At 51.2% G+C, this 26792-nt stretch overlaps 1 long non-coding RNA gene across 1 annotated transcript in view; it reads right to left on the minus strand.

Annotated features, from left to right (window-relative positions):
• Positions 1–7122: 7122 nt before the first annotated feature.
• Positions 7123–26792, minus strand: part of LOC144768114 (uncharacterized) — a 52571-nt gene continuing 32901 nt past the window's right edge. The window contains exon 3 of the long non-coding RNA XR_013598474.1: positions 7123–7365. This is a non-coding gene — a long non-coding RNA (uncharacterized LOC144768114). The remainder of the gene's footprint in view (positions 7366–26792) is intronic.

The following is a 26792-nucleotide window of genomic DNA, read 5'->3' on the forward strand; positions in this document are numbered from 1 at the left end:
AGTTTCTAGATGGTCCGCTAATACTTATCGAACCGTGGCCTTTTTCCTGTATTTGGGTAACTCTACAACTCTAGCCTTCTTCATTATCTATGTAGGAAATGGCCATGCAAAATCCGTTTGGTTTTCTCTTAGAGACAACCCGTCACCATCGTGAACACACCCAGTATGCCTCCAGACTATGCTTTTATTGTGTCTTCTCTTAGGTTTCTCTTCTGTGCTGTGGTATCTACAATGTACCCTCTTTCTGTTTCTGTTAATCAATTTGTGTAACTTCATTCACGACCGATTTTCCCAGCCGGTTTGTCTTTTGTTTTGCATTAGAGGTACGCTCCGCATCTGACCCTGCTTAACATATACTTAGACTGTGTAGTTTTTCAACATATTGAATCGTTTCATTAATTGTTTATCACCGCATTGGCCCTCTGAACCTTAAATTTTGAATTCTATCCATTTTGCCTCCCAGATGGAATACTCACCGTACTTTTAAATTCATGTTCTACTCCCCCTTTTTACGCCTCATAGTCCTCCAATTTTCTGACGCACTTTACGCCATGTGTTAACCCGAATATAGTGTTCCTTTTCCTGTGTTATGTATAGCCTCTGACGTTATAGTTGTCTAATTTTGCTACGGTTTTTCCTTTTTACATTTCTTAAATTACTCATCTGTCACCCCCAGCTTTTGCTCTATCACGACACGGGATGCAGCCACTGTTGAAATGCATTGTTAACGCGTTTTTAATCAATTAATACATGTTCAATTGATAAAATAGGATGTTGTCGTGTGTCTGCTATAGGTGTCACATTTGCGAAAGTTATAACTATTGGCATTGTAAATGACAACGCTATTAATTTAGCTATTTTAAAAAACAACACATAAATAAAAAAAAAATTCATTTATAAGACCAATAGCTCAAACTTTCCTAATGCGAGACCTATTGCATTTCCAATGCTTGTTTTAACAGCCTCTATTAACGCATAGGATGTTACTACTAAATATCTTTGATGTTTAGTTAGTCACGGATTTGTAAAAATTTGAAAAAATCATGTTAATCTAAACTATACTGTTCAGCCAATTCAGTGAATGAGACCATTATCCCATCATTGTACAAATCTCCTAACTGTTCAAGCCCCTTCTCACGCCATCTATCTATCCTTGCATCCCAAAATATAGCAGGAAGTAATTCTGTAGCATATAAAAGTGTATAATGATTTATGCGACCTAGCAATAGCAATTTACGCATTGTCTTCCAGGCCTTATATGCGGTGTTAAAATTTTTTAACCGCGTTCTCTTAAAATAACTGGGTTCAAAAAACCTACATAGAGCCTTACTGACCGGAACCTCCATCAACATTTGATATATGTTAGGTGCTTCTGCCTGTTGTATTTCCGCTCCGGTCACTAGGTACTGCATGCTTTGGAGGAGACAGGTTAAATAATAAAAGGAAAAATTCGGCACTGCCCATCCCCCGTTCTAATGGTAATGTCATATATTTTGAAGCCTGACGAGGTATTTTTTTTACCTCAAATGAATTTATCAGCAAGAGTTTGTAGCTGTAGCAATTGAGAACGTGTTCGCTCTAGTGGGACAGTCCTAAAGAAATACATTGCCTTAGGAAGTATGCACATTTTAAGCACATTGCACCTCCCTTCCATTGACAAATGTAAGCACTTAAACAGTTCCAATTGTTGCTGTGCCGAAGATACTATATCTCCCCAATTAACATCCACAACCTCTTGAAGCGCCATCCTGATCTTAATGCCCAAATATCGAGCTTCTTGCGTAACCCGCTCTTCTCCTGGACATAGACCTTCAGTACAAACTATCTGGGTTTTAGATGCATTCAATTTGTACCCGGCAACTTCACCATATCTCTGAGTAAGATTCTCAATTTCCCTTGGAGCCTGCTCTGGGTCAGACGTCACTATTGCAATGTCATCAGTGTAAGCAAGGCCACGAACATGGTGTTGCCCAAGTGACATTCACTGTATTCCATTAGTTGTTTCCAACAGAGTTAACAATGGATTAATATAGATGGCAAAAAGGAGGGGCGAATACGGACACCCCTGCCTAGTTCCCCGAGTGATATTCACATAAGATGTCTCTCTGCCCATAGTACATATTTTAGCCCGAGGTCTTTTATACATTGTTTGTATGGATGTTATATATACTGGGTTCCAAACCCAATCTTTAACATGACCGCCCAGAGAAACGGCCATGAAACACGATCAAACGCTTTTTCGGTGTCTAATAAGATTAAACCCATGGGCTTTTGCTGTACACTTGCATAATCTATAGTTGCAATCACACTTTGTATATGATTAACTGTGCTACGTCCTGGTATAAAACCATGTTGATGCTTGGATACCAACGGAGATATAACTTGAGCCATTCTAGTTGCTAAAATCTTAGAGTACAACTTGCCGTCTGCATTTATTAATGATATGGGTCTATATGACCCAGGGAGCCTCGCGGACTTATCTTTCTTTTTAAAAACCACAATATTAGCGTTGTCCCAAGAAGGTGGTGGATTTCCTACCTGAGCCTCTAAAAAAGTAGCCAACATATCGTCTTTAATAATAGGGGAAAGTATCCGGTAGATCTCTAACGGGAGTTTGTCTGGTCCAGCCGCTTTCCCTAACGCCAATAAACCCAATGCTTCCTCCAACTCTAACTCTGTAATTGGGGTTTCCATGGCCTCTCGCTCTTCCTGTGCGAGCCCAGTCCACTCCAATGCCTGCAAAAACCGTTCTATATTAGCCTGCTGCACTACATCTTGTGTGTAGAGCTCTTTGTAAAAAGAATGAAACACATCCAATAGCCCTTCCATAGTCTCTACAGCGCCCCCTTTCCCATCTTCTAAAATGGAAATTCTCTGGGCAGCTTGCTTTTCCCGCAGCCTTTGAGCTAAACAACGACCAGTCGTCTCCCCATATTCATACCTTTCCTCCTTATAGATTTTATATTGAGCCGCTATTTCCTGACACCATATCCCATTAATCCGAGCCTTGCAGCATGCAATCTTAGTTTGTGCAGCCTTGGGATCTGCTTTGTCTCTGACCGTTTGCATGAGTTCTTGTCTGCTAGCCTTAACTCTTCCAGAAAGCCATGCATTTACTCCTTCTGTAGCCTTTGCTTAGTCCATCCATAACTAAAAGTCTCCCCCCTTAACCCTGCCTTCAGAGCATCCCAGACCATTGATTGTGTGGCTGCTCAAAAACCATTTTGCTCAGGTTTTAATATGAGTGATATAATCAGGGTCGCATAGTAGTTTCTTATTAAAAGTGAAAGATCTATGTTCATTACTAAGACCAATAAGATCAACTAGCACTGGTCCATGATCCGATGTAATGCGTGGCCATACTTTCATCTTGGCGCCAACCCTAAGTGACCAGGGCAAAAACACATAATCTAACTGAACAAATTTATTATATGGATATGAATAAAACGTATACCCTGGATCCCCCTGGTTCACAACTGCCCATCCATCTACTAAACCATGATTCTGTAACAGTTGTTGTAAAGCCCTATACACTTTTGGTTTGCACCCAATATACTTCCCATGCTCAGAGTCCCACATCTGGCCTTCCCCATGTATGTTGAAATCCCCAGTCAATATCAATGGTGTTCCCCATGACGCCAATTCAATATTTAGAAATTCAATGGTCTCTACCTCATCTAAATTTGAACCATATACTGTACAAAAAACAATCTTAGTATCCCCTATAAGGCATTCCGTAAGGCCCACCTCTCCAAATGATCAACCTTTTCCTTACCCGTGCCGGAGATTCCTCGTCGCGCTAAAATCGCTACTCCCCTATTCATAAAAGACTGACTAGATATTGAAATGACCGTATATCCCAACTCGGATAGAATCCTCCTATTAGACCAGGGGATATGTGTCTCTTGCAAGCACAAGACATCTGCATTTATTAATTTTAACTCGGCAGCAACACGTTTCTTTTTAAGCGCATTGTTTAGCCCACATACATTAAATGTGCATATTTGCAGCCGCTTATCGCCCCTCCTATCTATCATTGATGCCATCATATCTCACTAACATAAGTATATCTGCATACGTCGCATCACACCAATAACATGCGTTGAACTGAATTTTCCTTCTTTTCCTGCTGCCCTCTTCCCCTTTCACCCAAGTGTCCCCCCCACACACCCCCACCACCTGGGGCAGGTGGTGGGGGTGTGTGGGGGGGACCACCCCACCCACCACCCGTGACCCTCCCCCAGAATAGAGGCCTTAGTACTGAGCGCCCTTGTGATGCTCGGTGAATAGCTCACATGGTGCTCACCTCTTCCCAAATTAGCATTATGTATGCAGATAATCCATCACAATATCACACTATAGAATGTTCCTTTTTCTCTATCCCATCAATTTTAACAAATGCAATGACTACAATAATAACAGGGTTATATGTCCAACAGCTTCGCTAGTCACCCCAAAGATTGCAAACATTCTTTAGCATTAACCTCAGACATAGAAAAACGACTCTGACCCTTAACAACCTTTAGAGTTGCTGGTTGCAATAAAAAACACGTGTAACCCTTTTGCTTAGAATGGATTGATCAATTGACGCATCTGCCATCTCTTTTCCACTGTAGCGTGGCAGTAATCCGGTCTAACAAAAAATGGTGTCCCTTTCCCAGTTCTTTTCTTATCGGGTCTCACCAACTTGTATATTGCCTGCCTGGCCAGAAAATTGTTCAAAGAAATCAAAATCGCCCGTTGTTGCTGCGCCGCCTGCCCATCTCTTTGCATCCGCTGTCGAAAAGGAAATTTGTGCGCATGTATTTCATGAGACCATTTCCATTCCTTAAGCTCCAGGAACGCATCATCAAACATTGCTATAACAAACTGCTGGTCATGTTGTCCCTCCAAGCCTTCTGGTACGCCCAATATGCGCAGATTATTGCGACGCAGACGATTTTCCATGGCCACCAGCTTGTTGTGTACATCCTCTCTAGTAGCCTGCATTTCTACTACAAGATCCTTTTGCACTACCATCTGATCTATTGTTGAAATACGGGTTTCAGCCTCAGCCATTCGCTCAGTAAAGTCATTACAGGTTTTGGCGAGTCTCCTTACAGTATTCTGTAGTTTCCTGCAAGTGGTATGCGTCTTAGAATTCTCTGCCTGTGTTTCCTTCCTGTGATCCGTTATGCATTTATAGATTGCTTCAAGAGATATCTGGCCGTGTATTTCATCCGGGAAACCCCCAGTTGCCTCATCAAAAAGATCCAGTTCCTCGGGCGTCTTATCGCCAATGGAGAAGTCCCATTCTGTTTCCTGTACTGGTGTGCCAGCAGCACCCTCTCCCTTGACCGCCTTCCGTACTGAGAGTATTCTCTGTATCGTTTGTTGGTGACCGTCTAGGAGACCCATCAGCTGATATTTGAATTTCCTCATCCTCGCCTTCTGACACGTCCGAGGGCTCGGACATGGAAAAAAACTAGCTCTCTTTACTGCTAGAAACGTCATTGCCTTCCTCAGATATTACAGCGTCTCCCTCTACTAATGGGGGTTTACTGGAAGCTGGGGCGTTAATCCGAACCTGCGGAGCATCGGCTGAAGCAAGGGGAGTTTCACCAGAGCTGTCTACACCCAACTCTCCACCATCAGCAGAAGCTCCGTCTTCAACTATGGCTGTAGAGACTGGTGGTACAACCAAGGTATTTGACGCAGGCACACCTAATCTCTTGCTAACCACGCCTTGAAAAATCAATGGAACCTTAGGAACCCCCTGGGTGGTGCCCTTCACTTGCATTGACTACTCCACCTGTATTTCCCCTATGTGCTCCTTTGGGCCTTTCCCAGCGAGTGCTGCCCTGGTGCCGGCTTGTGCTTCCATACTGCCCCTGGTCTTTCCACCACGAGATGTCTTCGGAGGCATGCTTAATTGTCACACACCCCACAATTGTCTGTGTCAATGCAAAATACACCTAATTACCAGTGAGTGAAAAAAATGTAGGGGGAAAGTAGGAGGTAGTCTCTTCACAGTCTGCAGCTGTCCGTGCACTTTGCCCCAACCAGCGCTAATATTCACCAAAAAAAAAGTTGCCTTAAGGATCTTTGCTAACTCCACACACTCACCGGAATACTTCACAGGCTGTTGTATCTGGAGCACTGAAAGCAAACTGGAAACAAACTGTCCAGCATCGTTCACTTCAACAACTGCTCGCCAGCATCAACAATTCCCTTGCAGCAAGCCCCTCTCTCCACACGGCGGTGCTGCCGTGCCGTCCCTGCTCGCAGATCCAGCCCGGAGCTCTGATTCCAGGTGCTCCGTATTCGTCCGCCAACTGTTGCCGCAGTCCGATGTTTCATTTTTATTGTTGATGAACACATTGATTTCCATATTGACATTCCCCCCTCTAGTTTATTCTTCAACTACACCATCTAACTTGTGCATTTGTACAGTTGCTTTATTTGGAACCTGTTGTTCCTTATACTGACTTTTGACTACCGCTACCTTCCTAATTACTTGCATTCTACCCAGTTTGAGGACTGCGTCTTTACAGCAGGTGATCCCCAATTGTAATACCCCACATACCAATAAAAATACAATGATAACTGGCAACCGTGATTTACATAAACCGGATATCCATAGTGGAAGCCAGGAGAACCAATTTGAAAAGCACTCCTGCTCAGGGGCACCACCCTCTTCATGCATGCTTATTTGTAGATTATGCAGTGCTTGGATGGCAAGCATCAGTGTTCCATTGTCCAAGTCATTCCCTGGTATGAACGTGCAGCAGGTGGCTCCGATCGTTTCACAGACCCATCCCTCCATTGCGGACATTAAGTCCAGTACATAAAGGTGCTGCATTACCATGAGGCGGGTGGCTCGCATTTCTCCCTTGATTGAATTGCGGCCAAGCTCAGTGCTGTTCATCATTTTGAGCATTCACCACTGGGTGATTTGCAGCCAAGCCACCGGGCACTAGCTTTTGTCTGTAGGGTGAAGAAGGATATCAACCCCCCCCCCCACCCACCCCATTCCCCAGATGTGCTTCCGTGAACAGTCAAAATTCTTCTGGAATGTCTTTGAACTGTGCCCAGCCAAAAGAGTCTGCCACTCTCCTTTCACTAGTTTGGTGCAGCAAGGTGGTCTTTTTCTTTAACAGGTGGTGGTACAAGTCTGTTAGCTCTTCTCCAAGAATGCCCAGGGTTAAGGGTGTGCATGGAGCCCACAGAACACAGTCCTCTCCATCCTGGAACCAGTTGAGTGTAGGCATGCTCGCCACACTGCCTATAGTAATCATCAGTGTGGCAGTGTCCCATTGGATATCCGGAATATGAACTATTACTCCGCAGTTAGCATTCGTGCCCATCTGAAGTGTTCCTTTTCCTCTGAAACATAAGCAATACAGTGTAAGTTTCCAAACAATCAGGGGTTGTCCTTTCCCTTCTAACCAAGCATATCCACCCACCTTGGTGTCCCAGATTTTCTGGAACAGGTTAGTTATACATTCATTAAACCCGCCCCCATTCGACCATTCCCCTTTTTATCCCCGATTTGGACGGCCCTACCCAGGAATTCCATGTTGGGAGAAGACCACTCCGGAATCACTAAGAGCCACTCTCAGTCCACAGGTGGATGCTGTAACAGGCATATTTGTGCAATGAGTAATGGGCTTTGCTACCCTCAAAAATCTCTTCTCACGGAAATCTCAGGGCCAACTGCTAACTTCCCCTATGGTGCCGTTCCTACGCATCCTGTCCAGCTTGGTTTGGATATCAGTGGGTTCATTAAAGATTAATAGCACTATTGGATTGGTGTTGTATCGGGTTATGTTTACAACTACCCTGTGTGGTTCTATCTTGTGGGGTTGAATCTTGGCCCTTATCCTACATAGAGGTGAATAAGGCATTTTGCTTTCTCTGGGGCTACTTCTTGGGACAAGTAAAGCCTATCTGCACCTACCGCTTGTGGGATCAATAGGCAGACATAACATGACCTAACTGATGCTTGGGAGCTGACTGGGGTCATGTGCTGATGCCATGTGTTATGTGAAAGGGCGCTGTGCAGTGCATGTGGGATGCTGGTGTTCTGTTTGGTGCAATTGTAGGTAACATACGAGAGTTGCTTACACAGGTGCTGTAGTTCCCCTTTAGTGAATCTCATTTGACTCTAAAGTTCCTCTGTAGGTCTCAAGTGTGGGACTTCCCATAGTAGGCAAATCATAACTAACCATATACATATACATAACATTTGCCGTGATAGTGCAGTTCGAGGTATGGGTCACTTATGAGTCATTTGCTCTCCTCCGGTGGCTATGTTCCTTCTGACCAATTTAAAAGTGTTCGCAGTATTTACTTCAAGGGTGCTATCGCCATGGAAAGCCTCAACTGCACGTTGGACAGGTGCATCCACCCAGGTGTTAGGCAGACCCCTTGCTGAGGGTCCTTGAGTATTCCTCCTTCCATTGGCACAAGTTCAGAAATTTCCTTTGGGTTGTGGGTGTTGACAAGTCTGCGCTGGTGCACTTTGTTGTCTTTGCGGTTACCTATTTTTGAAAGAACTTTGATTGTGAATTCAGCTAGTCACATATGCTTCGTTATTAATGGTTTTGGAGACTTTATTTTACCACAGGGTTGTGATTCTATCATCCTACTAGTCGTGATTTAGTGAGGTATCGGAAGGTGACTCCTGTTGATACGTAAAGGTGGTTATTATAACAGTATTTAGAAGACAGAACTTATTTATATAAGCCGTTGACCCCCCCCCCCCCTCCCCTAATCCTACTTGGGTGTTTTCGAACCTTCTCCGTCCTTTCAGTTCTGAGTGATCAGATCGGTATTCAGTATGTTTGTGAAGTGTTCTCATGAGTACAGGGAGGGATAGAATTGTGGCTTTTAGCACGAGTTCTATGGGTGTCACTAGTTTTACCAAAGTCACCTCACCTGGTGTATGTATAAAAGCTCGGTTGCTGTGCAGCCCCTTTCCGGAGGCTATTTTCCTGCTGGAGGCTGCCTGCTTTTCACCTTACCTTCAGTTGCTCTTGCTAGGAGTTGTGTATGTGATCGCTATATGTGGGTAGAAATATGGGAAGAGGGGCGTGTTGCTGGCGCACGTTTTTGTTCTTGTGCATCTCCACGTTCTCGGCATGTGGTGTGTAACATGACCCTCCCGCATGGCCTCAGGTACTTGGCTTCACTGATCTCGACTCCGCCTTTTAAGCTGAAATCTTCTTTTTGGGCAATGTTTCTCTTCTAGTGGTGGGTGTTTCCCTGAATCACACAATTTATTGTTTCCCTGGCCCCAAAGGGAGGGGGTTAGAGTCTGAACTTCTGTTCTCCCCCCTCCCTTATACCTCCCTCCCAGTGGGGTCAGCAGTCATGGCCGACTCGTTTCTTACGGTGCCTGCAAGATTGGGGCATCGTGAGTGGAGTGGAAGTGTGCCTGGAAGGGGGGCACCCGGTACCCTAGGTTCCATCTGGAGCAGGGATATAGGCTTGTAAGCCTCTGCCCCTGGCACCCCCTCTCCCTCAGCCTACACCCTGCTTTTTATCAGCGTTTCTGGTGGTCCTGCTATCCCTAGCTTTTGGCTGGAGATTCTTGGATGTTGGACCCGGCCTCATGGCGTGGTCCTACCCCTCCCGCATGGCGGGCCCAGGACGACATCAGCCCTCCTCCGGACCTCGGGCGGCCCCTTCTGCCCGACCCTGCACGCCCCAACACCACAGATCCGGCTACCATCCCGGATCCACATCATCGGCCTGGCCCCAGCGTAGGCCCATCACGACCTAAGCACGAGGCCGTGCCCGACTCCATCTTGGGCCCACCACGTCACGACCACGTGGCCTCGGCCCCAGCCTCGGCCCCAGAGAAGCCCAGACATCGAGGCACCAAGATCCACCCAGGTGGTCGAGTGGCCACTCGACAGATCCCGGAGGGAGAGGAGTTTCGATGGCCCTCCAGCCGTCCCCGGACGCCTGGTATCGATCGCCCTCCGGCCTCCCTGGGCGCTGGCTCCACCCCCCTGCTGGGTGTCTGGACACCATCATCCCGGCCCCTCTGGGCCCCAGGCGCGAGGGTCCGGACATCAAAGGACCTCCGTCCTATATCTGGGCCAGCCCCGGAGTAGGACGCCAGTTGTATCCTGGACTGGAAGCCCTGCTGACGCTGTCACGGCCGACACCAGACGAACTCATCCTTCCTGTAACCCGACGTCCGTCTGAGAGCCTGCTGGCGCTGCCGCGGCCTACCTTGCTGAACCACCTGAGAGCCTGCTGGGGCTGCTGCGGCCTACCTTGCTGAACCATCTGAGAGCCTGCTGGCGCTGCCGCGGCCTACCTTGCTGAACCATCTGAGAGCCTGCTGGCGCTGCCGCGGCCTACCTTGCTGAACCATCTGAGAGCCTGCTGGCGCTGCCGCGGCCTACCTTGCTGAACCATCTGAGAGCCTGCTGGCGCTGCCGCGGCCTACCTTGCTGAACAACCTTGTTAGCCTGCTGGCGCCGCCGCGGCTTGAACCTCTCGGAACCCCCCAGCTCGAGGATTGAGAGCTGTGCGTAGGGTATCCCTTCCTCCGCCCAGAGTAAGACTGTCCTGCTACCTTACCCTCCTTGTCCGAGACTTTACGGATCCCTCGATCCAGCTGTCTATACTGCCAAGAACCCGCAACCGTTATTACTTATAAAAGCTTGAGAACTTGACCTCCTGTGTGGTGTCCGTTTGTAGTGTTGTGATTACTCTGCTGTACGATCCAAGGAGAGGGCCCTCATTTAGGAGGCCTCTCGGTAACGCTCGGTTACTTCTCGACGGAGGGGTGGACCTAGGGGTGGTCAGTCAGACATCTTCTGCCTCCCCCGGGTCACCTTCCTAACATTGGTGGCAAGCGCTGGGATCCGAGCCCACGCAGATCGTACAGAGAGTGATTCACTCGCTACCCAGAAAAACCCACTGCGACCATGAGCACAGAATTCCAGAAGGAGAAAATGGAAGACTACAGTCACAAGGAGCTGAAGCAATTCTGCAAAGATCTAGGCATCGCTACCACTGGCTTAAGCACCAAAGAAGATTTCAAATCGGCCCTGCAGGCCTGGGTGGACGCCGGTGAGGCGCCACCTCCGAGTGAAGATAACCCGGGCCCGAACGGAGGCCCGGAGGCTCAGCTGAACCCAGCGGGAGAGAGACCCGCGAACCCAAACACGGGCCTCTCCCACGAAGACGCCCGAGAACGAGAGAGGAACCGGCTCCACGAGTTGGAGCTTGCTCGACTCAAACAAGAAGGAGAGATCCAACTGGCAGAAAGGAAGCTAGCCCTCGAGCAGCTACGGCTAGAAGGACACCTAGAAGAAAAGCGAAGACAAAGAGACCTCGAGGAGAAGAAACTCATGCTCGAGCGCGTCCTCAAAGAACTAGAATTTAAAGCCAAGGCAAACGAGACTGCCACCTCCGGGGGTAAGACCTCACCTCCCCCGGTGGACACGAAGGTGCACATACCCAAGGATGTCGTCAAAGAGTACTATAAGAACGACGACATCCAGCAGTGGTTCAAAGCTTACGAGGTCACCATGGCCGCCCATCGAGTACCCCTCAGGGACTGGGGTGCCGGCCTGTGGGGGAAGTTTATTAACGAAGGGAGAGACGCCCTGCTGGAGCTCCCTGATACCGAGAGGACCTCGTACGAGCACATGAAGACCGCCCTCCTCACTCGCTACGGACTCACCCCCGAGATGTACCGGCAGCGATTCCGAGACTGCAAAAAAATCCCCGGTACCACGTGGGTGGAATACGTGAACTATTACAGTAGAGCCTTCGAGGGGTGGACTCGGGGCTGCCAGGTCACCACCTACCAGCAGTTGGTCGACCTCATTCTATGGGAACACCTGTCCAATAACTGTTTCGTCGAACTCCGGCAGCACCTCCTCGACAGCAAATTGACTGAGCCACGAAAACTCGCTGTCGAGGCAGACCGATGGGCCAGCACCCGAGTTCCCCGGAACACGATGGGAGATTACGCCGGGGGTCCCCGGGGAACCACCGACCACGAGGTGGCGGAGTAGGCCAGAGCCGGGGTCGAGACGCCCCCCAGGGGTCATCCCCTACCTCCACGTCGCCATCCCTGGGCCGGAGAGGGGGCCCCCCAGCCAGGCCGGGGCCCCGCCCGAACGTTATGTGCCACAGATGCCAGCGACAGGGTCATTATGCGAATGACCCCCTCTGCCCGATGAACCAGCGACCCGGCACCACCGGGCCCCCAGCCCGCCAGATCGCGGCAGCTGCCCTAGGTGAAGAAAGAAGTGAGGAAGAGGACGACGACCACGAGCAGGCCGAGTGGGAGCCCGCCGCCATGACCTTAGCCTGCCTGGGTACTCACGACATGATCCCCCGAGGGCCGATCCCCAGCAATACCCAGAAGTACCGCCAGTGGGTCACCATCAATGGTCGCCGGACCGAAGCCCTCCGTGACACTGGGGCCAGCGTGACAGCGGACCGCTGCCATCTGGTGACCCCGGAACAGATCCTTCCTAACGTCCTGTGCCCAGTCCGATCCGCAGATAACTCCGAAACTTTGTGTCAGATGGCCCGGATCCCCTTCGAGTGGGGGGGAGTGTCAGGCGTGCTGAAAGTGACTGTCCGCGACGATGCCCCCGTGGACTGCCTCCTTGGGAACGACCTGGAAAGTTCCCCATGGGCTGGCGTCGAACGAAGGGAGCACCTGGGGATGCTAGGCCTTCCCGAGTGGGTCTGTGCGACCACCCGCTCCATGTCCGCCCGAGCCTCCGCCCCAGCGGGGGAAGCTCCAACAAAGGAGCCAGAATGGCCCGCACCTCCGCCACCCGTCGTCCCCGAGGACGCCGACACCGAGCCCGGCCCCCAAGGGCCCGACCAAGAAGATCTCACCGAGCTCAACCACCTCCCAGAACTCGCTCAATGGCGCCAAGAAGGTGGCCCCACCCGCGAACAGTTCCGGCAGGAACAGAAAACCTGCCCCTCCCTCGAGGGGATGCGACAGCAAGCCGCTACGCAAGCCGCTGGAGACCCCGCGGGGTCCCACTGGGACAACGACCTCCTTTACAGTGAGCAGGAGATTGCCGAGCTAGGGGCCGGCCGGGTGCTGGTTGTACCCCTCCGGTTCAGAGACTTCCTCCTGAACTTAGCACATGATGTGCCCCTCGCCGGGCACCTGGGGCAGGACAAAACTTACAGCCGCCTGGTGACCCATTTCTACTGGCCAAAAATGCACACTGATGTACAGAACCACTGCAGGACCTGCCCGACCTGTCAAGCCAGCGGGAAGAGCGGGGGGAAAGTCAAAGCCCCGCTCCAGCCGCTCCCTGTGGTAACCACCCCCTTCGAGCGAGTGGGAATAGACATCGTAGGGCCCCTGGACCCTCGCACCTCGCAGGGGCACCGCTTCATCCTCGTCCTGGTGGACCATGCCACCCGCTATCCTGAGGCCATCACTCTCCGAACCATCACGGCCCCCGTGGTGGGCCGAGCCCTCATGAGCATCTTCTCCCGAGTCGGCTTCCCCCGAGAAGTCGTGAGTGATCGGGGGTCCAACTTCATCTCGAAGCATATTCGGTCCCTATGGCAACAGTGCGGGGTCGCATATAACTTCACCACCCCGTATCATCCCCAGGGAAATGGACTAGTGGAACGCTTTAACAGGACACTGAAGGGAATGATCAAGAGCCTAGAAGAGCCCCTCCGGCGCAAATGGGATGTCCTGCTGCCCTGCCTCCTGTTCGCCTACCGAGAGGTACCCCAGAAATCCCTGGGGTTCAGCCCGTTCGAACTCTTGTACGGACACCCGGTTCGAGGCCCCCTTAGCCTGGTCAAGGAAGGCTGGGAGACAGCAGTTCGAGATGCCCCACCGGATGTCTACCGGTACCTCCTGACACTCCGCAATCAGACTCGGAAGTTCAGGGAACTGGCCGAGGCCAACCTGGAGGCCAGTCAGGAGGAAATGAAACGCTGGTATGACCAGAACGCCTCGTCCATCGAGTTCGAGCCGGGCCAGCAAGTCTGGGTCATGTCCCCGGTTGAACCGTGTGCCCTCCAGGACAAATGGACGGGGCCCTTCAAGGTGGGGGAGCGCAAGAGCCCCGTCACCTACCTGGTAGACATGGAGTCCCCCAGGAACCCCCTCCGGGTTCTACACGCTAACCGGCTCAAGCCGCACTTTGCACGCACTGAACTGAGTCTGCTGCTGGCGACCGATGACGGGGCTGAAGACGACTCCGAGCCACTACCAGATCTCCTCAGCACCACCGAGAAAGACGGCTCCTTCGAAGGGGTCCGGCTCTCCTCTACCCTGACCCCAGAGCAGCAACAAGACTGCCGGAAGCTGCTGGGGCAGTTTGCGGATCTGTTTTCCCTCACGCCGGGGGTCACCCGGTGGTGTGTCCACGATGTGGACACCGGAGACAGCCCCCCTGTGAAACAACGAGCTTTTCGAGTGCCCGACCGGGTTCGGGCCTGCATCCAATCCGAGGTGGCCAAGATGTTGGCCCTGGGGGTAGTCGAACCCTCCAACAGTCCCTGGGCCAGTCCCGTTGTCCTGGTCCCGAAAGCCGCTTCCCCCGGAACAGCGCCCGAGCTCCGGTTCTGTGTTGACTACCGGGGACTGAATGCAGTCACCAGGACCGACGCACATCCCATCCCCAGGGCGGATGAACTGATCGATCGCCTAGGGGCCGCCAGATACCTCAGCACCTTCGATCTCACGGCGGGGTATTGGCAGATCGGCCTTACTCCTGGCGCACAAGAGCGATCGGCCTTCTCGACTCCAGATGGCCACTATCACTTCAAAGTGATGCCCTTCGGCATGAAAAATGCGCCGGCCACCTTCCAGAGGCTAGTGAATCAGGTGCTGGCCGGTCTAGAAGAATACAGCACCGCCTATCTAGATGACATTGCGGTGTACAGCCTTCACTGGGATGAGCACCTGTCCCACCTCTGGGAAGTCCTGACGGCCCTCCGGCGGGCCGGACTAACCATCAAAGCCAGCAAATGCCAGATAGGCCAAGGGTCCGTGACCTATCTAGGACACCAAGTAGGGAGCGGTCAAGTAGCTCCCCTCCAACCAAAGGTAGACGCCATCCGGGCCTGGGAGCCCCCGGTCACCCAGACCGCCGTCCGAGCCTTCCTGGGGCTCACCGGATACTATCGGCGATTTATAAAAGACTACGGGAGCATTGTGGGGCCCCTCACCGAACTGACCTCAAAGAAATTACCCCAGAAGGTGCACTGGACCCCTGCGTGCCAGACAGCCTTTGAGACTTTAAAGACTGCCATGTGCACCGCCCCTGTGCTCCAGGCCCCCGACTACAGCAGAGAGTTTGTAGTCCAAACCGACGCCTCGGAGCACGGCATCGGGGCGGTCCTGTCCCAAGTTAACCCCGAAGGAATCGACCGGCCTGTGGCCTTCATCAGCCGACGCCTCCTGGCAAGAGAACAGCGGTGGAGCACCATCGAGAGGGAAGCCTGTGCCGTGGTGTGGGCACTCAAGAAGCTCCGGCCCTACCTCTTCGGCACCCACTTCCGAGTCCAGACCGACCACCAGCCCCTGCGTTGGTTGATGCAGATGCGGGGAGAAAACCCGAAACTGCTGCGCTGGTCCATTTCTCTGCAGGGGATGGATTTCACTTTGGAGCATCGCCCCGGCAACGACCACGCCAATGCCGACGGCCTGTCCAGATTTTTCCGCCTCGGCGAGGAGAATCCCCAAGAAAATGGGTGACTCTCCCCTGCCTTCAGCTGGGGGGGACGCGTGTTGGACCCGGCCTCATGGCGTGGTCCTACCCCTCCCGCATGGCGGGCCCAGGACGACATCAGCCCTCCTCCGGACCTCGGGCGGCCCCTTCTGCCCGACCCTGCACGCCCCAACACCACAGATCCGGCTACCATCCCGGAGGCCCATCACGACCTAAGCACGAGGCCGTGCCCGACTCCATCTTGGGCCCACCACGTCACGACCATGTGGCCTCGGCCCCAGCCAAGCCCAGACATCGAGGCACCAAGATCCACCCAGGTGGTCGAGTGGCCACTCGACAGATCCCGGAGGGAGAGGAGTTTCGATGGCCCTCCAGCCGTCCCCGGACGCCTGGTATCGATCGCCCTCCGGCCTCCCTGGGCGCTGGCTCCACCCCCCTGCTGGGTGTCTGGACACCATCATCCCGGCCCCTCTGGCCCCCAGGCGCGAGGGTCCGGACATCAAAGGACCTCCGTCCTATATCTGGGCCAGCCCCGGAGTAGGACGCCAGTTGTATCCTGGACTGGAAGCCCTGCTGACGCTGTCACGGCCGACACCAGACAAACTCATCCTTCCTGTAACCCGACGTCCGTCTGAGAGCCTGCTGGCGCTGCCGCGGCCTACCTTGCTGAACCATCGGAGAGCCTGCTGGCGCTGCCGCGGCCTACCTTGCTGAACCACCTGAGAGCCTGCTGGCGCTGCCGCGGCCTACCTTGCTGAACCATCTGAGAGCCTGCTGGCGCTGCCGCGGCCTACCTTCGGAACCATCTGAGAGCCTGCTGGCGCTGCCGCGGCCTACCTTGCTGAACCATCTGAGAGCCTGCTGGCGCTGACGCAGCCTACCTTGCTGAACCATCTGAGAGCCTGCCGGCGCTGCCGCGGCCTACCTTGCTGAACAACCTTGTTAGCCTGCTGGCGCCGCCGCGGCTCGAACCTCTCGGAACCCCCCAGCTCGAGGATTGAGAGCTGTGCGTAGGGTATCTCTTCCTCCGCCCAGAGTAAGACTGTCCCGCTACCTTACCCTCCTTGTCCGAGACTTTACGGATCCCTCGATCCAGCTGTATATACTGCCAAGAACCCGCAACCGTTATTACTTATAAAAGCTTGAGAACTTGACCTCCTGTGTGGTGTCCGTTTGTAGTGTTGTGATTACTCTGCTGTACGATCCAAGGAGAGGGCCCTCATTCAGGAGGCCTCTCGGTAACGCTCGGCTACTTCTCGACGGAGGGGTGGACCTAGGGGTGGTCAGTCAGACATCTTCTGCCTCCCCCGGGTCACCTTCCTAACATTAGGCTTGTAAGCCTCTGCCCCTGGCACCCCCCTCTCCCTCAGCCTACACCCTGCTTTTTATCAGCGTTTCTGGTGGTCCTGCTATCCCTAGCTTTTGGCTGGAGATTCTTGGACACTTCAGAATAGATACAGCTGTTAATTGCCTGACGAAATTGATGCTCATCTTGTCGATCTCTGGGAGAATGAAATGTTGGGTGAACCCCCAACTGTAGTATCGAACTAGTCATCGGGCTGATGTAACGAAGACAAGTCAGAGATTCTACTCTACGGTAATTTCCCTCCAGGCTTCAGAGACACGATCTGGCCTCCTGGGTTCCCTCTACCAACCTCGGATGGAAAATCCGCTAAAAACCTAGGAGTGTGGTTTGAGATTAACCTCTCCTTTTCTGCTCAGGTGAAAAAGCTGTCAGGCAGCTGTTTTGGCCTTCTTAAAACACTTAAGAGTTTTTTACCTCTCCTCCCTAGGCCTGCCAAAGAGACGGTTATCTGTGCCTTGATCCTTTCTCGATTGGACTACGCTAATGGTTGTACATCGGCATTCCTGGATACTCTCTGAATAGGCTCCAGGTTATTCAGAATGCGGCCGCTAAGCTGCTCCTGGGAATCGCTAAGAGGATCAGCGTGCGTGAACATCTCCGCGTACTCCACTGGCTTCCCGTGGCGGATCGGGTCAAATTTAAATCCCTGGTCATGGCTCATCGAGACTTCTGCGGTCGTGGGCCCACCTATTTAAAGAAGCGGTTCTCCTTTTATGTCCCGTTGAGACAACTGCGCTCTTCAGCTCTCCTTCTAGCTAGGATGCCCTGCTTCATCCGCCACAAGCTGGGCAGCTGCTCCCTGGCTGTTAAGGCTGCCCAAGCTTGATATCCCCTTCCGTTCCATTGCGCAATACTTAAGACCCGTTAGCCTTCAAGAAACTTTTAAAAACTCACCTGTTCCCGTAAATCATGGTGGTGTAGTTCAGTGACTCCTCTTGGATCCGCGCCGGGACACTCTTCGGGGTAGCTGTTGCGCGTTATAAGAGTAGTTAACATAACCGGAAGGGTGGCCAGATTTCTCCAGTTAAAAAATCGAGATACTTCACAAAAAATAGAAGTAGGACTACAATTTAACATCGCAGAGGGGTGCAGGACGATCCGAAAGACAACGCTCACAAACAGAGCAAACACAGACCCCTGTGCACTAAGTAGCATTAACTACGGCTATTACACAGATTATAATGGGTGCTACATAAACTAGATTCTGAAAAGACTGGCACCTATTCCTGCACCAAAACCCATAAAGGCTATTTCAGTGGGGCCTTTTCAAAAACCCTGGAAAATCTGATGGGCCAGATGACCAAAAACCAGGATTGTCCGGGCAAACCAGAGAATGTCTGGCCACCCTACATCAAGGCCTCTTTAGCTTACTGACTCTTGTGTGTGGGAGCTGTGGCGTTTGAGGGTCTTACTATTCCAGGCGCAAGAACACAGGTTCCTGTCGCCTAGGATGGCTTCGTTCCTAACCGAAAGGAAGGCCTCCATTGATACGGAGGCTTCTAGTGCATTTGGGGGTGCTGTTGGTCCTACAGACCCTGAAGGAAACATCAAGCTTGGGCAAGATGCCCAAAAAATGGGAACCTTTTGGCTTGGTGAATATTGGTTGCTGCCATAAATTAATGGTCAAATGTTTACTACAGGTAGACAGTGTAGCCAGTGGTGAATGTGTCCACTACATGTAAGAAGACCTGATTGGCTATGTGTTCATCACACATGTGGCATCTGACTTTATGGTGTTTTTAGGAGCGTACGTACCCCCTCCGGCCATGTGTGCTTTATTGGGACAATCTCCCCTGACCATTGTAATGTTGCTGCACCTATCTGTGGGACTGATCAGGAGTTTCCTGTCTGAGTGTTTGCCTGTCAGCTGCGTACACGCCCACCTGTGACCCGTCAATCAGTAATCCCGGTCCTAAGTCTCAGGGTCTGCTTGACTACATATTTGTGAGCCGAGGTAGATGTGGAGTTCAGAACGTGCGATTCTATTAATAAGGACGAAATTTCATTTTTATTGATGAACACATCGACTTCCATATTAACTAACACCTTATCTAGTAGAGACTGTCTAGCTGCGGATTACTTACCGACCCGCCCATCCGCCCCACTCTGCAAGCCAATTGTAGTATAAGGGACACCCTTATTAGTGCCTTCGTTTTTCCACACCAGTGATCAGTTCTCTTCGTGGCTCCACACTTCTGGTGTGGAAAGTAACGAAAGTAACTGATGTCAGCGTGCCGGGATGGCGCATAGATGGGTACCACGGCTGACACAGAGCCGAATGATGCCACCCACTGGCAATGATGGCTACTGCTCAAAAATCATTGGATCCAGTCTGACATCTGGGGATATTCTAAGGTAAGGAATCTGCAGCTAGATAGAGTCTCTACCAGATTAAGTGTTACCAAAGGTAACTTGTTCATCAAGTCTAGAGTTGTCACCCTGGGTCGAAAAGAAAAATAAAGTAGCCCTCAACGACCCAGTTTTTATAAGGTATATAAGATTATATAATATATATATATATATATATATATATAATAAATATACATTTATATAAGGTATAGTCTCTGACTCAGCTACTTGTGGTGCATTACTCTAGGGAATGAGACTCTGCCTAGGTGAAGGGGTTGCTCCTCTCCCAGATAAAGAGATTAAGAGGATCAATACAACTGACAAGCTTGTGACTGTTGGGATACCTACTCAGTGGAGAATCACCAGTTTGGTTGCACTACTCATGAGGTACGATTATCTTCGGCAGTGTATATCTATCTGTTGTGTAGCAGTGCGATGGCTACATAAAAGAAGTCTGGATTCAAGCCCTGTAGGGAGTGTGGGGCTCATATGTCCATCACAGACCCCCACGAAGATTGCCTTTGGTGCCTGTCGACCGATCACGACGTCGAAGGATGTTCTTGTTGGAAGATGAATCCGAAGGCACTTAAGGAGCGAGAAGCAAAACTATTCATGGCCAGGGCGAGAAAGGAAAAGAGAGGTCGCAAAAGATCCAAGTCGAAGTTGACGACCCGAACAACTCGAAGTCGTTGAAGAAGTGCAAGAAAAAGCGTTGACATGGATCCCGTTGTCGATCTTCGAAAGGCAAATCTTTGAGGTCGTCTTCTCTGGTTGAGCGGCGTCATGGTAAAGATGACATGTCGCCTTCGCCCTCACCTTCTCCGCAGGTGACGCCAGTCCATTCTCCGGCATCAAGGGATTCACCGGTGCCCAGGCAGTAGTCTCCTGCTCCTCCGGCCTCGCCTGCTCCGGCCCCAGTGTCCCCTGCGCTGCAGCCACAGCCCACCACACACCCTCGGTTGTATCCAGACCATGCTGTTCCGGATCCTTATCCACCCTTTCCAGGTAAGGGTGCGGATCCATTGCATTTCCTAAATTAGCATGTTTGCCAAAGCGGCTAACTCATCCGATGCGCCGGTTGGCCCAGTGGGTCCGCTTGCATACTATTTGGGCATCCCCAGCAGCATGCTCAAGCACCTTTTGTGCCCTTCATGCCGATGACACCATCATGGCATCTCGACGCCGGTGCCACAGTCTCCGTGGCCGTCTGGTTTTGGGCCAACACTTTCACGGCTTCGAGCGGCGCCGTGGACTGCTACTGAGGGTCCTCCTTCAAAGCTGGTGCCGAAATCACCAGCACCGTGCCTGGCGTCACTGACGCCGATCCCGAAGTTGCGCTCCAGGAGGGAGGCCCAGAGACTGCTGGAAGAAGAGTAGTACCATGGACAGCAGGAACAGGCTGAAGAAGGGGAAATACTTGACTGTGGGCAACTTTGAAGGACTTCAGGAGGCAAGTGGTTTGGACACTTCCCCGGAGTTGGAGCTTTCTTCCCCAAAGTCCATGCCTTTTCAGGGCATGGCCCCTTATCATTCTGTCATCAGGAAGGCTGCTGACCTGTTGGATATGCAATTGCCCACAGCTGAGGTCAGGCCTAATATTCTGACTGAAGTTTTGCACTCTCCGTCTTCAGTGGTAGAACCTTAACTGCCATTCAATGAGGCTTTAACTATGCCGATTCTGGAGGTGTGGTAGAAGCCTTGGTCTGCTCCAGTGGTTTCAAGCACAGTAACAAGACGCTATTAACCTGCTCCGGGGGATCCGACTTTTCTAACCCCCCCCCCCCCGTCTCCAGAGAGCTTGGTGGTTTAATCTTCATGTTCATCCAAACAGTCGGCAGGATCCTTCCCCACCACCCCGGTGGATAGGGACTCTAAAAAAACAGGAGCAATCAGCCAAAAAGGTGTTCTCCTCTGCAAGTATGGCTTTAAAATCTACAAACGCCATGTGCTTGTTGGGAAGATATATCCATGCTTTGATGGTGGCTCCTAAACTGCCTGATGATGGACGAGGTCACTTTTTGGAGGTGTTGGCTGATACGCAAACTGCAGCCCATCAAGTGATTCAGTCAAGTCTGGATACCGCGGACTCAGTCGCCACGGTGATGGGCTCCTCGTGGCTACCAAGAGGCATGCCTGGTTGAGATCTTCTGGGTTTTCTCCGGATGTGCAGGCCACTCTGCTTGATCTGCCTTTTGATGCATCAAAGCTCTTTGGGACAAAGGCAGATTCTGCTCTACAACGCTTCAAGGATAGTAGGTCCACTGCGAGGTCGTCATATAGAGGGAAGGGAAGGTGACGCCTATGGGGGAGCCACCCAGCAACACTCCTCCTCCTCCTCCCCTCCCTTCCTTCCTCCTCTTCCTCCCCTCCCTTCCTCCCTCCCTCCCTCCCCTCCTTTCCTCCCCTCCTCCTTTTACAGTGGGATCTCAACAATACCAGTTTGCTGTCCTTCCATTCAGTCGGACTTTCGCACCTTGAGTCTTCACCAAGGTGATGGCGGTGTTTGAGGCTCTTCTCAGAAGGTCAGGATTTTGGTATTCCCCTATCTGGACGATTGGCTGCTCAAAGTGACTTGAGTTTTTCGATAAATGCACCCAAATCTCACCTGGTGCCCTCTCAGCGAAAACTGCTCATTGGGGCAGTACTGGACACTGTGAATCGTGTTTTCCCGCCTCCTCAGAGGATTCTAGTCATCCAGGCTATGATTCCATTGTTTCAAGAAGGAGCGAAGTTCCAATCCTGAAGGTCTTGCTCCTGCTCGGTCTGTTCGCTTCCTGCATACTGTTGGTCAACCATGCACACTGGCACATGAGGTCACGCCAGTGGTGCCTCCGCAGCCTGTGGTTTCAGCACAAAGGGGATCTCAGGGAGATGGTCAGGATCTCCAGAGACACTGTGGCAGATCTGTTATGGTGGAGGGTTTCAGGCTACCTGTTGCAAGGGAAGTCGAAACGAAACCTGCATTTCCGGTGTCCACGGTGATAACGGATGCCTCCACTCTGGGGTGGGGAGCTCATCTGGGGGATCGGGAGATCGAGGGCCTTTGGTATCCAGAGGAAAGATTGCTTCTTATCAATCTTCTAGAATTGCGTGAGATACGTTTGGCTCTCAAGGCCTTTCTTTCCTCCCATCGCGATCAGTCAGTTCTGGTCCTGACGGACAACACTGCAGCAATGTGGTATATCAACAAACAGGGAGTAGTAGGGTTGTTTCGTCTCTGTAGAGAGGCTCTGCGGCTCTGGTCCTGGGCTCAGGTCCATCAGATTTGTGTGATTGCAAATCATCTGGCAGGTGTGCTGAATGTACTTGCAGACAGTCTGTCGGCAATTCTCGGCCGATCACGAGTGGCGGCTTCATCTGGAGGTGGTCCATCATGATCAGGATGTGGGGGTTTCCTCTGTTGGACAGTTTTGCCACTACAAGACCCCGCACTGCCAGTCGTTCTATAGTCTCCAATATCTGATGTGGGGAGAGTTGGGGGACGCGTTTCAGTTGGATTGGGGCTCGCAACTCCTCTACACTTTACCTCCCATACCCTTGATTCTTCGGGTTCTGAGGAAGATTTGCCATGACCGGGCTCAAGTAATATTGATTGAGCCGGATTGTCCAAAAAGGGTATGGTACACAGACCTCCTTCACCTCCCATTGCACCCACCGCTCCGTCTCCCTCTCGGGGCAGACATCCTCTCGCAGTCGCAGGGGCAGGTTCTACACCCCCACCTCCAGAGCCTGCACCTTCATGCCTGGAGATTGAACGTGGCAACATGAATTCTTTCTCTCTCCCACCGAATGTGGGGAGTCTTATTTTATCGGCCAGAAGACACTCAACCAAATCTGTTTATTCCTGTAGATGGGCCAGATTTGTGAAGTGGTGTGGAGAGAGGTTCATTGATCCCTTGAAGGCCCATTTATCTGATGTACTTATCTTTTTGCTTTCCTTGGCCCAGCAAGGTTATGCTGTGGCTACTGTTAAAGGTTACTTGTCGGCCTTATCAGCCATCCTTCGTTTGCCAACCAGCGTCGTTGTTCAAGTCTTCCATAGCCTCTCTAGGGGAATAAAGAGCCTCTGTCCAGTCTTCGCTTTCCAATGGGCCTAAATCCTCCTCCCAGGACCCCCAGAGTCTACCCAAAGTGGTGGAACTATTAGTCACTAAGGACTGGTATATTTTGGAAATGTTATGATCCTGGCAATCTTCCATGAACAGTTTGGCTTCAATAGGACTGAAGTCTGGAGGGGACTCCAGTTTAGAAACACTAGGGAGAAGAGCATGGCGGAGCTGCATATATTTGTAGAATTGGGTCTTGGACATAGTAAAGTCCTGCTGAAGTTGCGCAAAAGATTTAAGAGTTGTACCCTGCATCACATCTCCAATGGTGGAGATCCCATGACATCCCAGTCTCGGAGGTCCGCCAGACCAGCCAGTTGGGGCAGCAATCCATTTGACCACAATGGGGTCTCCTTGGTAAGTCTACCCCACCATCTAATTTTACACAAGGCTTGCCTCCAAACCCGAAACACCACAGTAGTATTAGAGGAGAGGACCCGACTCATCGGTGCCGAGTAGAGTATGGTATGTAAGGAGTAGGTTCCCGTGAGTGTTCGCTCCATTAAGTTGGCCGGGTCAGTATGGTCCCCATACCACCACTCATTCATGACAAGCAGGTGGGAGGCCATATAATAGGACAGAATATTGGACGTGGCCAAGCCACCGCAATAGGTAGATTGGAAACATGTGCGAAGAGCCACCCTAGAGGACTTCCCAGGCCACAGGAATAGTCCCAGCACTGAGTTAACCTGGCGAAACCACGACAGAGGGATACAAAAAGGATAATTTTGTAGTTGATATAATAAGCGTGCCAGGGAGACCATCTTGAAAATAGCTGAGTGGCCCGGTAAAGAGAGGGGCATTCGGGGCAATGTTTTCAATTCATCCCGCACCCAAATCGATTGGATGTTGCATTCCCCCGAAGTTTCAGCAGAAGATGACAAAAAGACCGCTAGATATTTCATGCCAAGCGTGGTTGTCTGTATATTAGAGGCCAAGAGACGGCTGACGGCCAAGAACCCAAAGAGTGTACTTCGTAGGGTTCATAAATAGCCCAGAGGTCTCTCCAAAGATCTCCATGATCCGGAGCAATCTAGGGCCGATCCTATTAACATCGGTCAGGATGAGAAGGACATCTTCCACGTATAAAGCAATTCGATCAGACACCCCCTGTGCCCACTCAAAGCCTGCCACCTGCACATCAATGCGTACCCATGCCGCCAGGGGCTCCATGGTCAGGGCAAAGAGGAACGGCGACAGTGGGCATCCCTGTCTGGATCCGCTGCCCATCAAGAATGTTGACAAGACAGATCCTGCAACACGGACCAAGGCTGTAATATTCGTATACAAGAGTCTTAAATAGGATAGAAACCGCTGGCCTAACTTCAGTCGGTCCTGTAGGGCAAACAAATCCGCCCAGCTGAGTGAATCGAATGCCCGAACCATGTCCGTGAGGAAGAGGGCTCCTGAGAGACCGAGTCGTTGGATAGTATCAACTGCGACCTGGGCGCGATGGATATTATGCCGTGTCGCCCGATGGGGCATAAACCCGGCTTGATCTGGATGAACAACTGAGGTAATATATGGTACAAGTCTATTGGCCAAGGCCTTGGCCAGTATCTTGGCTTCATTGTTGAGCAACGAAATAGGTCGATGTGAGGCATGGCAATCAGGGGGTCGACCAGGTTTATGAAGATCACTATTTCGACGTGTCGCCAATCTAGTGGCAGGCAACCAAGCTCCCTCGCCTTCTCTATAGTGTTTAAAAGACAGGGTCCTAATTTATTAGAGTATTGTTTAGGCTCTTAGTTTTAAGCCTCCTTTTACAACTATCTATGCGGACAAGATGGTTCTTGGGACCAGAGCTGCTTTCCTGCCTAAGGTGGTTACACCTTTTAATCTAGGGCAGCCCATCACTTTACCCACTTTCTATCCTCCCCCTCACCCTTCCAAGGAAGAGGAGGGACTTCATCGCTTGGACCCTAGAAGGGCAGTCCGCTTCTACTTGGACAGAACCAAGAACTTGAGACTGGACGACCAGCTCTTCGTTGGTTACATGGGATGAATGAAGGGCAAAGCTGTCCACAAGAGAACGCTTTCCAGGTGGATCACCCGATGCATCAAGACATGCTATGCCTTGGCCAAGAAGGAGCCGGTTGAAGGTATTAGAGCTCATTCTACAAGAGCAAAGTCTTCAACTTCAGCTTTGGCTAGAGGTGTCCCTGTGTAAGGCGGAAACATGGGCCTCCCTCCACACTTTTGCGAAGCATTATTGCTTGCATTCAGGGGTGAGGAGGGACGGCCACGTTCTGTGCTGCAGGACTTTTTGGTATGAGTAGGTGGACACCCTCCGCCGGGAGAAGGACTGCTTGGGGATTCATTTCAAAGGTGAGGAATCCGCAGGCAGATGTATCCATCAGAAGAAAAGTTTACTTACCTTCGGTAATGCTTTTTCTGGTGGATACAGTATCTGCCTGTGGAATCCTCACTGACCCACTCTCCTCCCGTTGTCTAACCTACATACCGAAAATGTTTTTGTGCTTGACATTCTTGTATTTCTATGTCATTTGCCTTGCTAGGATTCCTTTCGTTTGGCTTTTCCTGCTTTTCCTTCTTCTTTCATTTATATACTGTGTATATTTACTGTATACTTGCAATATGCTGTCGGTCCACCCGTTCGCCTCAAAGGACTGGGAAAAATGGGTGGCACTGACAGCAGCACACCAATGAGGTCTTCTTATGGCTCCGGTGACGTCATACGGAGTCGCGAGCAGAGCCATACTATTGTGACGTCCTCGACGACGTGGGAGAGCTATGAAAAAGATTCTGTGGAATGCTGGTGCAGGGGTAATTCAAAAGGTGAGGAATCCACAGGCAGATACTGTATCCACCAGAAAAAGCGTTACTGAAAGCAAGTAGCTTGTTTTTCAACACTCTTCCCTTCAGTGTCAATGTGGCAGAAATGCCATTCACGTCTTTCCTTAACTGCACGATTGGCCAATAGAGAGCCACAGCAAAGAACAATGCATAGCAATCCTTCAGACAGCAGTGTCTCTTGCACATGCTAGGGTTAACCATAAGTGCCAAAAGGCCCCACCTCCAGGGATTGCAAACTCGGCCTTTTCTAGAGTCTTTTCCAATTGCTGCTACAGGGAAAACTTACTCCAATACAGATGGTAATAGTATTCCCAAAACTGCTGCCATTTTTCAGATACAACAACCTCTCGCAGGAAGGGCACTAAAGAGAGTGTACAGGATGATGACTTCATGCATATAGTACCACACGCAAGGTTGCTTCTGCACCGCTCACAGGAGTGTCTAACGAGGATATGGGCAGTGGTGTAA

This window comes from Lissotriton helveticus, chromosome 7, assembly GCF_964261635.1.
Source record: "Lissotriton helveticus chromosome 7, aLisHel1.1, whole genome shotgun sequence".
In the NCBI taxonomy this organism is placed as follows: Eukaryota; Metazoa; Chordata; class Amphibia; order Caudata; family Salamandridae; genus Lissotriton; species Lissotriton helveticus.